Source organism: Ptychodera flava, chromosome 22 (genome assembly GCF_041260155.1).
Source record: "Ptychodera flava strain L36383 chromosome 22, AS_Pfla_20210202, whole genome shotgun sequence".
NCBI classification, from domain to species: domain Eukaryota; kingdom Metazoa; phylum Hemichordata; class Enteropneusta; family Ptychoderidae; genus Ptychodera; species Ptychodera flava.
In genome coordinates, this window is record NC_091949.1 from 26,532,583 (window position 1) to 26,548,295 (window position 15,713).

Genomic DNA, 15,713 nt, shown 5'->3' on the forward strand with positions numbered 1-15,713 from the left:
GGTAGAAAGAAAGACTTTCTACCTCAATGATTTAGCCACTGTGATTTAGCACAACTCTTAATACTTTTAGAACGTCAACATGATGCCTGGCATTTTTCACGAAATTCGGACACCATTCTATCCATCGAAATCAATCTTCGTTCACAGTTCCAACAAAGTTTGCTTTCAATTAGCTGTGATATCGCAGCAGTACTTGTGGCGTGTATCGAACGTGCTCGGGTCATTGGGGTCACGCCACAGTCGGCGATGACCTCGATGACCCTAGCGCGTTCGATAAACGCAACAAATACTGCTGCGATATCACAGCCAGCCTTCAATCACCTCTATTTCCCCGTACTTCTAGATTAATCCTTTCAGTTTATGTTTCCCGTCTCGTGTGCCAATGTTTTTGGTTCGGATACCCGTGTTCGAACATATTTCTGATCCAATCGAATTTTGACCGGCGTTTTCATGGTAGCAGCCATATTTGTTGTAGCATGTTCTGTCAGGTGACTAATCTCCGCCATCTTGAACAAAATTCTGTTCAAGATGGCTACCCGGTACCTGACCCTATATTTCCCCACGCCCTCTACCGGGGAAATGGGTCAGGGAACCAGACTAACAAATGGTTTGCAGTGCGCCCTCTCACCACTGACAAAGAAACTTATGTATTGGCACTTTGATTCTCTCAATATAAAGTACAGTGTTCGACCAGAGTCGTCGGTGGCGGAAATGTTTGCTGAAATGGAATTGATTCTTTGGAACAGAGATTTTACTTTTGAATTTCCACATCCCATAATGCCACATGTCATACCGTATGGCTTGTAACTACAAAACAAGCATCACCTCTAGAAAGAGTAAGTAATCTAAATGTCGTTACCGTCGCGTATTTTAACACTAGAACGTTGAAATTTTTAATGTTGTTAATGTTCATCGCTGCTAGTGGACTCTAAATCAACTAAAAATGAGTGTTTGTTATAGACATCATGATATGTACAATATGAGAACTGTTAAAGTCACGTTAAGTGTATGTATTTGTGTTATTTTAACCATAAATGTTCCACCCAAGCTGTTTTGCAGTCTCGTTATTAATCCAAATTCATTTGAAAATGTCACTATTTCAATCTTTAGTGTAGATTTAGTCTATAAAATCCGTGCAAACGTCCTGTGGTCACACTGTCACTTAGGTAAGCATTTTTAGCTCACATATGTAAATACGTGGGCGAATGTCATAGCGATGTCTGTCTGTCTGTCCGTGTGTGTGTGTGTGTGTGTTAGTGTGTGTGTGTCTGTCTGTCTGTCTGTTTACACGATAACTCAAAAACGCCTGAACAGATTCAAGTCAGATTTGGTACACAGGTACCATATGCTACTTGCAGGAACTGATTAGATTTTGGTTAGTGTGGCTTGCATATTAATGAAGTTATGCAATATCGTCTTTTTCCGTACAATGGTTTCCCTATGGAGACGGTAATGACAGTGTAGACATATATCAAGAAATACTGCACAAAATTTCATGAAACTTTCACAGATGACGATCTCAGAACATTATGATGATACTGTGAGTGTCATGTCAATGATCTTCTCATTTACATATTTAATGAATTTATGTTATTAGTGAGATAACTCTAAAATTCCTGCACCAAACTTGATGATACTTGCAACAAATATTGATCTGATATATATCTAATTAAGCAATAACCCCCGCCGCAGGAGGGTATACACGAGATTTTGGTACAATGCGCGACATATAGCACGAGCCAATAGGCGAGTGCTATATGGAGCGAATTGTACCAAAATCGAGTGTATACCCGAAAGCGAAGGGGGTTATTGCTATTATATTATATCAACTTGCGTGTATTTGTTGTCTTACTTGAGTATTTTCATCACTCTAAGCGCCAAATGCAGAAAACGGACGTCTGAGAGATCGAACGTAGGAAATTCTGCGCCCGAGACCGAGCATTTTTATAAGTTGGGATTCCGTACAGGCACACAGTATCCTACGATAAATACGCATTACGTCCATATCGACATTGCATGTTATTCGCATGCAACACGAACACTATACTAAATACTTGTCAAAATACCTGCACTCACACAGAAAACGGGTCAAGAGAATCAAAAGAAAAAAGTAACTATTTTTTTCGTAAATTTACATAAGAACAATAGTCCTGGCTTTTTTGGCATACTAAAAATAGATTTGTCTCATTCTGTACCGCATACCGTCGCGACATTCAGTGGTGACACAGTGAAGTTACAGGATCTATATTTCATGGATAATTTGAACGTTAATTGTACCAGAAAACAAGCAGTTTTAAAATAATCCAGACTTGCGATGACTGCAACTGTGATGAACAGTTGTGCTGATTCTGAGTGTGTTGCCCGATGCAGGGAGAGCTGGACGCTGACACTGCTCGTTGCATTTGATGTCAAATATCGTCGCAGTCGCCAGGAGTCATCCCATTGTTATTTTGAACTTCTTGGTCTACATCGTTAGGACATCCCGATCTGTTTTAGTCCAAACTTTGGTAAATAATATCTGACATACCGTTACTGTGAGGAAGTGTCAATTTATTTGCGTATGAACGAATACTATCTTCATTTTAAAGAGCGGTACTGGGATATATCGCGTCTCGACTCCCGCAATATCAAGCAAAGTGCACGGTGCTCTGTCGCGCTAATATTTGTGTGCATCATACCCCAAACGTGCTGCTTCAGAGATGTCTTTCATAATCGATCCAAACTTATTTACACCAAGAGGTGAGTTACAGACCCACACTTTATCTGTGTATCAAAATTCGGTCTTCGGCCTTTGAAACAAAGTGGACTGTTTCGGTCTTTCTCGAGGGTCTATGGTTTAGATAGGTACGTTCAAATGCATCGACCGTGCAGTTTTCGAAAATGCTGGGTTAGGGGCCCGTTTTAGCACTGCTAGCAGTGCTAAAACAGTATTTTAGCATCGGTGGAATGAGCTCTCGTCCAATCAGAATGGCGAATGGTAGCATGATATAATATAATTATCCTTAGAAGCATTGGGCAGTGTCAAGTTAATAAATAGCTTATTTGCATATTTTATGAAGTTTTGTAATTAGTCATATAACTCCGATAAAACTTCACCAAATGTGATGAAACCTGCTGCAGATACTGATCCGACAGATATCAAACTGTAGTGTAAAGCATTTAGTAGTGTGAAATTACCTAAGGGTTCACGAACTTTGTAATTAGGTATATAACTCTGAAAGTACGGCACCCAAGTAAGTGAAATTGGGTACAGATATTGTTTTCATAATCATCTAATTGTACTGAGAAGCATTTGGCAGTGTAAAGTTAACAAATGGGTCATTTGCATATTTTATGAAGTTTTGTAATTAGTGATATAACTCCAAAATAACTGCACCAAATGTGATGAAATCTGCTGCAGATACTGATCCGACAGATATCTAATGTTGGTGTAGAGCATTTAGTTGTGTGAAGTTAGTTAAGGGTTCATTTGCATATTTAATGAACTTTGTAATTAGTGATATTACTCCAAAATTGCAGCGTTAAATTTGATGAAACTTGCCACAGATGTTGATCTGATAAATATCCAATTGTACTGAGAAGCATTGAGCAGTGTCAAGTTAATAATTAGCTCATTTGCATATTTCATGAAGTTTTATAATTAGTCATATAACTCCGAAATAACTGCATCAAATGTGATGAAAACTGCTGCATACACTGATCCGACAGATATCTAACTGTGTTATAAAGCATTTAGTAGTGTAAAGTTAATTAAGGGTTCATTTGCATATTTAATAAACTTTGTAATTTGGTATATAACTCTGAAATTACGGCACAAAATGTTGTGAAACGTGCTACAGATATTGATTTGATAAATATATTTAATTGTGCTATGAATTATTGAAAAGTGTCACGTTAATTTAGGGTTAATTTGCATATGAATGAACTTTCTAATTAGTGACATTACTCTAAAATTACAGCATCAAATTAAAGAAAACGTGCTACAAATGTTGATCTGATGGATATCTAATTGTCCCATGAAGAATTGAGCAGTGTAAAGTTAATTAACAGCTCATTTGCATATTAAATAAAGTTTTGTAATTAGTGATTAAACTCTGAGAGTACTGTGTTGTTGCGATGTTGAAAAAACCTGCTTCATATAGTGATAACATATATCTTATTGTTCTATGAAGTGTACTACTATTAATGAACCTGTTGTAAAACACATGAGCATATTCAGTTCATATCTGGTATAAAAGTTGTACTTGATTTCAAACCATATTTCTATAATCATGTGTTATATCATATGTAAGGCTACTACTTTGTCGTGAATTTACTCTAGAAAAAAAGAGGACGTTTTTTACTCATGGAATAACAATTATTACTTTGTTGTCAAAAGTTACATTTATAATGCCTCTAACAAAGGTGACGCCTCAGAACCTTTTCTACTGAACTTCGAAGGCAAATATTCATTTTGAGAAGACGGTATAAACATATCTATAATGCTCTGAACTGTGCTCACATCCGTCACTCTGAAAATCTAAAATAAAAAATGCACAATTGTCACAATTGTCAACAAGAAATCGTTAAACTGTTTCTCACTGTGACAAAATGAAATTTATTGTTGTATTTTTGATTCCATTAGCGGGTATTCATACTAAGAACTGTATGAATGCAACATGCTTGTGCCATTTCAACACTCACTTAAAGGTATAGAGTCACCTGTAATCTAAATGCCTATATATGGTCAAGGGGGCACATAGTACCAGAGATTTCCCATAATACATCATAATTTGTACCAACGTAGATTCCCCGGGGGCCTGTGTAGTCTACCATGTCTCCCATGTGTAGACAAATTCCTGGACTTGTAAAAATTCTGAAAACGTGTTTTTAAGGACACTTTTCTTCTCAATTCCCATTTTAAAGGATTAAGAAAATTGTGTGTGATTGAGAGAGGAGATAGCATTTTTGTAAATGTTCCACTGGTTATGTTCTCAGCCACACAGAATAAAGTGATGGGAGACTAGTTGCACCTATTTTATGAATCAAAAGGATATTAAATTTTTTCCAAATAGAAAAGATAAAAGAAATTTACATGCTAACTTTTTTCGGAGTGGAGATTTAGCCGAGCGGTTCTCTCTGTTGCCTCTCCGCCAGGCGACTGATGCCGTATGTTGTGGGTTCGAACCCGATTGAAAAACTAGCCGTATTTTTTCAGAGAATGACCACTTCAGTTGCTCATAATTTGCTTCCTAAAACAGTGACATTTGTAGTACCTGCAGAATGTGACTTTACGGGTATTTAACGGTTTCTTTAAAAGCTTCGTGCTTTTCCGATTACTATGTGTGTTTGTACTGTGTCTGTGTGTCGTCTGCTCACGCACACTGTGTTGCTCTGTCGCGCACAGAATTGTAACATCTAAGTCGGTTTCTGTGACCAACACTTTCGGGTTGGAAACGGTGGCCGACTGGTTTTGTGTGAGGCCTAGCAGCAAGGCGATGTTGCCGTGAGTGTGTTGGGGTTCGAATCCCCTTTTGGGTTATAGTAAAAAATATATGTCATTGAAATTCATACTACAATATTTCAACGTACTTTTAATAAATATAATTAATCAATTATCGTGAGACTTTACATTATTGCTTTTATGCAGAACTGAAAAAGTTATAAGAAAAGTAGCGTCTTTGGTACAAATCAAACAGGATTGTGGGTAATTTATTGCACTGTAGGGCATTCCTTGGTATTCAAAATGCCTATGTGATGGCGCTGTTTTTAAAAAGCGGCCTGCCGCTTAAAATCTGTGATTGGTTAGATTTTCTCTTGCCATCGTAACTGTGGCAGCAGAAAAAGTTTATCGCATGTATTATACACCTGCGTCTGTTACCTATGCAGTTTCGTTGTACATTATGTTTTGATATCTGAGGGCGCGGTGTCCAATAGCATGACACCGTGGGTTTTTTTGAGACTATTTGACCTTAGACCTCCTAACAATTTGCGTCAAAACAGGAAAACAAGACAAGATTTCAGAATTTTTTGTCAGTATATTCACAATCAACGCGAATTATTCTGATGAACGACAATTTCTAGCAAGGTGCTACAAGAGTTTAATTTTCGTTCTGTAAGCCTAGCGGACGCGCTGAATGCGTTCCCACTCCGCTCGTGATCGCTTGACGCAGTGTAGGACAAGCGATCTCAAAACGCTATAATGTCGACTTTGGAGCTAAAATTGGACGAAAATGTCCATTATAATAAGGCTTTTCATGTTCGTTTATGCATACTTCTATTTCAATAAAGTGAATTTCAAGCAGTTGATAAATAATGCTACTTATTTGCAACAGGACTTGGAAAGCTTCATGCAAAGTGCCGAGAATGAAGTTGCCATAAAATCTTTTGGGACATTCATCGTACAATTAAAAGGAGAGACACTTGGCAGGCTCCCAGACGTCATTGCTAAAGCATTGCCAAGGTTGCCACTGAAAGTTATATGGAAGTTTAAGGGTGCTAGGACCCCTTCTCTTGGAAACAACACTAAAATCATGGAATGGCTTCCGTTCAACGATTTACTGGGTAAGAATTCATAATGTGTGTATCACTCGTCAATGATAGAAATTCTAAACTGAAATAAACTTAGCTAATGTATGTCTTTGTATTCAGACTTTTTTGCATTTAAAGTATTCTTTATCTTCCTTACAGAGCTTGCCAAACGTATAGGTTATTATTAATCTCTGATGATTCGAAACTCTTCGAAGAATAATTTTTTTTGCAAAGGTTCTGTTGTAGCCGAGATTTTCAGTAATATTTTGCTCAGATTTGAACGCTGAACCTATATACTGTAAATACTTATCGCAACGTAGCCGGTTTTGAAATGATGCACACTTAAACTAACCTGCAGTCGATATTATAACATGAGATTTTGACCAGTTCAAGACATCTGTGTACGAACGATAGTCAGTGCATGTATGGAAGGTGAGCTGGTCAAAGTAAAGTGGTAAACCAGTTGATGAGGCAGATTTTTGTCATTATATTATTTTATTGTGAAACTTTGAAAACGTCATTTCTCTCAAGCTCGAGCGTGTTTCAAGGGTGGTGAATCTCGACTATAACTCTTATTTCTCCATCTTGACCAATAAGATTGCTGCAATTTCGCTGTCAGTATACACGACGTATAATGTAATTCTTAATGACGTATCAGATATCGAATAAATTTATGTCACATACTTCCGAGATTATGCTAACAAGCGATACCTCATCGTTCTCATGATTACAGGACACCCTAAGACACGGGTATTTATTAATCAAGCTGGAATTATGGGTATTTACGAGGCGATTTACCACGGAGTTCCCATGGTAGTGGTGCCATTTTTCGGTGACCAGTTGAGCAATGCGGCACGTGTAAAAGCAAAGGGAATGGGTCCCGTTCTGCATACCTCTAACGTAACAGAGGACAAACTTTACCAGTCGGTCATGGACGTCCTGACAAACAACAGGTAAGATAATTCATTATGATGTGGAATGGGTCACTTTTTAAGGGGAAAAATCCCTAAACATTGGTGTCCTTTCCTCCAAACCAACCATAAATATAGGTTAGTAAAATATGTAATGTCCCAGTACATCAGGCAAAATATCACATACAGAAGAATAACAGTACAAAGTCCCCAAATTGGCCAAGAAAATCCCTAATTGGGTCATATATATTTTGCAATATTTTCAATTTAGGTGGCACACCCCAGTGTGACAATACTAGGAGCACAACCCCTCCAGGAGACAACACTTTTTTACCAACTGAAGTTAACCCCGTACACCCTATAGTAACATTTGTGTTACTGTCGCTCCTTTTCTCAGAAACCCTGAAGATGTCCATACTATTTTACAGAACAAACATACCCCAGAAAGTGACCACCGAACTGTGTGTATAATAAACTACCCTTACTAAAACAGAACCAACGCAGATATTCATCTTCGCTTTAGCTGACAGCGTGTCTGTTTAAAATACGGGTTTCCTGATCAAAATTATGTTCAGAAATTACGATGTTGCTGCCTTATCGTTTCTAGCTGTTATCGCAGCGCGTACAAAAACAGTAAAATGTAAACAACGGTCAAAATCATGAATAACGCCATCCCTACTCCAGATTTCATAGTTTGATTAATATTAAGTCGTACACATTACACGGAGTTTGATATTCACTTCGCTCGTTCAAGGGCATCGAAAACGTGTGCATGCATATTTCTCTGAGTTCCATGTTCAATTTGTACCTGTCAAAACAGAAGGCTATTAGTTACGTGTCTAATATGACATTAAACTGGTCCAATAATCATTTTCATTCAAGGTAATACATTACCAGGTCTATGGGACATTTGAGATTTACAAATTTAAGTAGGATCATCCTGAACCACTGATAGTTAGTGGTGGTACCAGGTGTCCGGAATGGGTAAGCGTACCCTGCTAGCATGCTACACCCGTCAGGATTGGTCCCAAAATTGTCTAATATTGTATGAAGTGATACAGTATATGAATCACTGTTATAAGTCAAAGCCGGAAATGCTGTCGCTAATCATTTGAGTGACCGAGGTGTCATATTTGGCCACAATGTCATAATATCGACCGTAGAACTTTTTGAAAGTCCTCACGAGTCTTTTGGATGTATATCCCTGTCTCACTAGTTTTGATACTAATAAGCTGTGTCTCATTTGAAAATCCGCGTAGGAATCACAAGCCCTACAATATCTGAGAAGTTGAGACACATACACACCATAAGCAGGTGCAGATGGAATATTACTTGATAAGTGGGGATAATTTATGATTTCAAAATCAAAATCATCCCTTTTGTCATACAGCTTGGTGTGTAGCCCATTAGTACCCACTTGTAGGAACAGCTCGAGATATGAAGCTGAGTTCCTACTCTCAGTGGTTTCTTTGATTTCCAATTCATCAGGGTATATATGATGTAAGTAATTTGATATGTCTGGATTGTTTAGACTAATCAGATCATCAATATATCTCTGCGTGTTGTTAAAACGCCTTGCAAGTTTTTTAGACCCTGCTTTGTAGAGAGATTGTAGGAACTCTGCTTCATATGAATAGAGAAATAAGTCAGCAAGAAGTGGTGCACAATTTGTACCCATTGGTATGCCGATAGATTGTTGAAAGGTCATACCACCAAACTTAACAAATATGTTGTCGATTAAGAAATTAAGCACGTTAATAATTTCTTCATCTGTGTATTTGTGCTGGGCATCCATGTTCTTACTAAAATAACCTGACCCATGTTTGATGATAATGTATTGGTACCTTCTACTGCCATTTTTATGCAGGAAAGCTTGTTTAACAAGAGATGACAGCCTTGTTTTAAGTTTATCGTGGGGAATTGTGGTGTATAGTGTGGAAAAGTCAAATGTTCAGATTGATCTGTACTTGTTTTTCTTGACTTTTAAATCAAGCAACAATTCCTTGGAATTTTTTAATATCCACATTTGATTCAACCCACTCGTTTCATACACTTTGTCACAATATCGAAAAAGACCATTTTTGATGGTTGTTAAAATTATAGTCAATAATTGTGACAGATGTGTAGTAGTGCATTTGCTTGATCCTGCAATAAACCGATGTTTGTGAGGGTTCTTGTGCAGTTTAGGTATCCAATACAACATAGGCAGTGTTTTGTCCTTCTCTTTCAAAGGAATGCCAAATTCACTGAGCATAGATGAATGGTTTGAAAAAATATCTTCATCAGAGAAGGAGGAAAGAGTATAGGGTGTATTACTCTTATCTGAATGAAGATTTAATTCATCTATTATACACTACGCTTTAATCTAAGGATTGGTGCACCTAACATAGGCATAAACTAGCTTCTCCGTAATATACAAAGACAAGCCAATGAACAACACGGAGACCATTGTCTTCTGGGTCGATTACGTCATCAAACATGGCGCCAAGCACCTTCACAATGAAGCTAGAAACCTGTCCTTTATGGCGTATTACCTCATAGATGTAATCGGTGTCGTGCTCATTGTGACTATAATCATCATGTGTATCATGGTACCGGTATGGGCGTGTCGTATACTGTGCAGTCGTTGTAAAAAAACGAAACAACAAAAATATAAAGTCAGTTAGGCATTTGACTGGTCTAAAACTAAATGCCCAGTTAATAAAGAACACCAAAAACGTTGATGCAATTACATTCCAAAGTTTGTCTGATAATTGAAAGCAGTGGATCATCATGCTAAGTGTAAAAAGAGCTTGCCAGTGAACTAATCAATATTGTTGACGGAGTTTCCTTTCGGGACTCTCCGTCATCCGAAAAGGAGCAAGCAATTTCAAGTTTTGTAGGAAAGAGCACATTGCGCATGGCAGGATAGAAATCTTGGTTGACAGATGTATTCATAACTACCGGATTCTGGGTATGCAAAATTAGAGGGCTGTCGGTCAAATGGAAATTATTCTGGTACTTACATACTAGTAATTAAAAACAAAAGCGCGGGAAATTCTTCGGTGCGTTTTGTACGACTGTACACATTGATTTCTGTACATCACAATATCAAGTTGAGCATAGTTTTAGTTAAGAGAGCTAAAAACTTCACGACAAATCAACCTCTATCTTGAATCAAATTACTCATTTTTGCAGCTAATTTGCTGACTTTATTGGCTGTGAACGGTACACATTTTCAGAGCTACTGGTCTGATATCGATTGAATATTTACCAGCAAGCATGCAATTAGTTCAAAACGTCAGACGTTTTCGGTGAGTAATAATACAAAGCTTACTTTTTGAAGAGTAAAAAAACTGTGTTTCAATACATACATCAGGGCATGTATTTCTTTCTCAATAAACTTTGTATGGTACGCTTTATTTTTTGTTTTAATTATCTTTTCAGTGTTTAAGAACATCAAATTTAGAAAAGTCGTTTGGTTCAAGAAACAGCTTATTAGATAGAATAAAATAGATTCCAAATATTAAACAATAGGGGCGTAAAGGCACAATGTGTTCTATGTCAAGATATGTTTGTTGACTTGGTCTGAATGACCACAAATAAAAAAAAAATAGTCAACTATTGCGCTGTATTTTCGCTGAACTCGCCTTTTCTTCCTAACTACGCATAAAATGTGTTGATAACCCTGAAATAAAAGCTGCCGGTTTATTAAGTCATTGGCTAGCAAAATACAACAGCGGCACCTTGTCTTAGCAATACATGAAAGGCTGTATTACTAATTTGTAAGAAAATTATAAGATGAAAATTTGTGTGATATATATGTAACTGTCAACGATAATGTGAAATCTGCCGTACTATTGCAACATGTACAAATTGCAAACACTAAGGGTATCGGTGTTTTTGAAGGAGAAGAAAAATAATGAAATGTTGTGAAATGTAATGAAAAAGTTTAATTAATACATTAGAAAGGCTGGTAGTAGATTCTTAGTGGTCTATGATGGCGATAAAAAACCCACAATGCTAGGTATCTGTTGTGTAGGGATTACTGTATCCCTGAAGGCAAGACACCTGGTTGGAAAAGACCCTGATCACGGTGTTAATAGTCGCGCCAGCGGCTTACTGACTACGCATGCGCTTATTCATAATATACTATGCGAGTAACCGGAAGTGTACCAATCTTTCATGGGCGCCGCCATGTTTTTTTTTGAGTACTCGTAAATAAACAAAAACGAAACAAATTACTATTATATAACATGCCTTTTATAAAATATACCTCTTTTATTAGCCAGTAAATGTTATTATGCACCTTGTCGCTGATACAAAATATCGTTAATATAGATAAAGGGAGAAAACTGTCGTGCATATGAACGGGGGCATACGCAAAGAATGCTGGGATTGAATTATAGAAGAGCGCCCCCTGTGTCAATAATTAGATTCAAAAATTGCCAGTTTTTAGACGGAACGCTATAGTTTTCAGCTTGCAAATGGAAGGTGGGCAGTGCGGTTACCATTGCAATGATAATGATTGCATAATACGTCCCTTGTTTATCGCAATAGGCTGTTATCATTGTAAAAATTGCCAATTTTTGTCCAAAATTTTTACACGCTACAGAAAATCTATACCTGCCCTGCTGCAGGGTTTGACGTCGTGTACGTACGTGAACTGCTTTCATCAGAGGGAAACTGGGCATAGTTGTCATATAAACGTTTATGAAGTAACAATTACAGTTTATCATGAATCAATACAAATAACATTGCCAATCTTTAATAACCCCTGGCGCGACACCAAGGGCTGAGCCCTATATAATATTAGGCCTGAAAAATGACAAACTTCTTAACCTTCACTACGGTAATTATATTGTTACGTGAGAGAAAACGAACAAAACGGTGACCTCAGCAGTTTGCTTTACACAAAAGAATAAAACTAATCTCTAAGTCAAGGGATAGAATACAAACTGTAAAAGTGTACAGGCTTCTTATCTCAGCTGGGACGGCAAAGCGCCAAAGTCAGACAGTGAGGCAGATCAATGTAGTCCTTTGGCTTGCTTGCAGGCTTGAGGTTGCACAAAGTCAACATAATAAATCCGGCGTAGCTGTGAAGGTCTTGAAAAGTCTTGAAATTAATACTGCTGGAGTTTCCAAAGTCTTGAAGTAAAACACCAGAGACACGATTCCAAAATGTCTGACTGCAAGCTTTATGGTCCCCTATTTATACTCAAATGGTTACGTAAGAGTACATAAGAAAAATCTAAAACGTCAATTGATATGCTTATCACTGCCCTAAAAATATCACTATTTACACGACTAATTGAATTTCTAGAAAGTTGTAAATATGACTAATTGACTTCAAGGTCATGAGGTCGTGAAGGACAGTCACCTGAGAATGTTCTAGACTAATTAATCTCAGGTCATGAGTGTGGGGGAAATGACCGACATAACAATATGTATCACGCCGGTCAGAAGCTTAGCGGCCACGCTGTCCTATTAATCATGTCATGTGCAGAAGCATCATGTGACTACAATATAGCAATAACAGGTGGTGAGTATTTTCCTTGGTGGAATTTTTCTTTTGTCTCTGGTTGACAGACTTTGAATTTAATCGATAGTGTAGGACTTTAATCGATAGTGTAGGACTTATCTAAACGTTCGGAAAATTTTGCCTTCAGTCACAAATACCTGGTAGGGGGGGGGGGGGTTCGGAATGGAGCGGGAGGAATCGCGATTGCAATCTTAATTAGTTTTAGATCCCCCTCAGTACCCTCTAAAACATTTTCAAATCTCCCTTTATATGACCGAAAATGTTCAAATCTACCACTATTATACGGCTAAACATTTATCAAACCAAATAAATTAAAAGTTTTGATATTTTTTCGATATATTTTCTCTTTGTGTCAACTCCTATCTGTTGTTTTAAAGCCTATCATGTTTAAATATTCAGTATTCAGCTTGCCAACGTTAACACAGCCAGTGTATGTGTACTGTGTATTCCATCGTTGGAAAATTAAGTTCAGTCTGTACTCCAATTCAATTATTTTTATTCGATAATCAACTATAGTATATACATACACAGGCTTTGTTGGTAAGTTGAATAATATTCGTGTTTTAGAATGCAGGGAGATAGCAAGAAACTGTAGTTGTTATATAGAATATAAACTTTGAAAATATTATCAACGGTTACAGCCTCTGTCAAATGGGGTGATATTAGTGCCAAAACACTTGTGTTAACATTATTTCATTATGTGTACATTATTTTGTTGTCTCTTTTTGTTTGCATTTTATTTAATTAGTTTACATTTTTATTTCGTTTTCTGTCCCCTATTACAAGGTCTGCTTGTAGGTATTTCTTATGAAAATTCTATGAAATTCATACTAATCTAAATTTTGTCAAAATAGAAGTCATAAAATACTATAAAAATTTGTTTAATTATTATTAACATTGGGGCCATTGGATTACATTTCCATGTTATTCATTCATTTTTATTGAATTACCTTCAAAACTGTGGCCTTAAATTGTTAAAAAATAGAGAACCAAAATATGTCCAGATCCAACCCTTATACCCAGCGCAAACTATTCAAACTCTCCTCTATCCCCTAGAGTACTCAAATGCCCCTTGTAAGAGATAGTATTTACGTCATCGATGTAATGTTTTGATCGAAGAGTATTTTTGTCTACTAGCAGTCTTGATACGGAATATGAGTCACTTGTTTGCTATTGGAGCCTGACTATCGAGGTCTGGTAACGTTATCAACACATATATGCATCGCAAGCTGGCAATCAACAGGCTGTGCGTGATATTCTACTGAACTCATTCTCTCATTCAGTTGCAAATGTTTAATAATAAAACTGAAGGTTTCATAATTGTGGCAAGCCTATAGTTCCCTGCTCTACATTACGTGTGTGGCATTTTCTTTGCACTGTTGCGGACCAGTAACTTTCACGCAAATTGCGCCCTCGTTGCAGTGCAAGGGTATTGCCCTCCTGCAGTGAAACATACGACAATATTGTTTATGTTTCAACTTTCGGAGGGTTGATTTCTTTTTTTTTTGTAATGAACAAAATATTTATAGACAAAAAATACTAGAACAGAAGACAATGAAGCAATAGAGAGACAAAAACAAAACTGGAAATCAAGAGCAGAGTGGTGTCCAGAGTCAGCTTTTTATATTTGCTGAAAAAGGTCAAGAAAACGCGACCACTTTTCAATATGGGTTGATTTCTTTTGCGATTGACTGATATTACACCCGACATTGTCGGCAGACTCCTTAATCTATATCCTGGCATTGTGACCATCGGTTCAACGCAGATCTATTGTATAGTATACGGTGATAAGTGGGCAGCTGAATTGTCTGTAGGACCGCAGGGGGCAGCAGACATACAGGTTGTTAAACCACACAATGTTGAGTTTAGCCTCCTGTCTCCCTAGTATCGGACGGCACAGCTACTCCAAAAACTTTAAAACAGACAACCTTAGTACTTAGTAGGTTTTGCGGTTTGCTTTTAAAGTGCTACTTTATATATATATATATATATATATATATATATATATATATATATATATATATATATATATATATATATATATATATATATTTCAATATATATAATATATATATATATATATATATATATATATATATATATATATATATATATATATATATATATTGAAAATGTTTACATGGGTGATACTGAGTTACAACTAACATTTAAGAACTCGTCATTTGCTTACAATTTCAACAACCTGTATTGGCAATAGACCATGTTCCGAACCGCGCGAGACATTCCGAGATATCGCGAGAATATGTGGTTCGCAGTGGACGTGTTCTCGCACCACAGGACAAACTGCGTAAAACAAGACAAGTTGCTAATTACGTTAAACACTGCATAAAATATATGAAGTTGCAATCTTTGCTCAGTTCTGCACTTTTTCTACTTCCATACAAAGTTTGACTTGTATTACTGAGCTGGAATCCTGTTTCTACGGGCATGTATTAAAGTCTCGCGAGATCTCGCAATCAGCGGAAAATCGTCTATTGCTCGTGCTTAGAGAAATAAATATCATAATGTGGTTGTGGACTTTTGCAGTCTCCCAAACTTTCGTTCATCACGAAGGTTTAGGGGAGGAGTGTAGCAATTAGTAAAGCCATTCGAGTTGTTTTAATTATCCACTGTCGCGCAGATTGATGAAAAAAGTACATATATGGTTCACTGAGTGCTCTACTACAAGTTTAATTAAACTATTAATTTTTGATCAAGGCCACAGAAAAAACACCTCTGTACCTCGTATTTGTTTAGCGACGGGTGTTCCT

At 37.0% G+C, this 15,713-nt stretch overlaps 1 pseudogene; it reads left to right on the top strand.

The window, feature by feature from the left end:
• Window positions 1-528: 528 nt before the first annotated feature.
• On the top strand, window positions 529-7,909 carry LOC139122315 (2-hydroxyacylsphingosine 1-beta-galactosyltransferase-like; annotated as a pseudogene).
• Window positions 7,910-15,713: the final 7,804 nt, after the last annotated feature.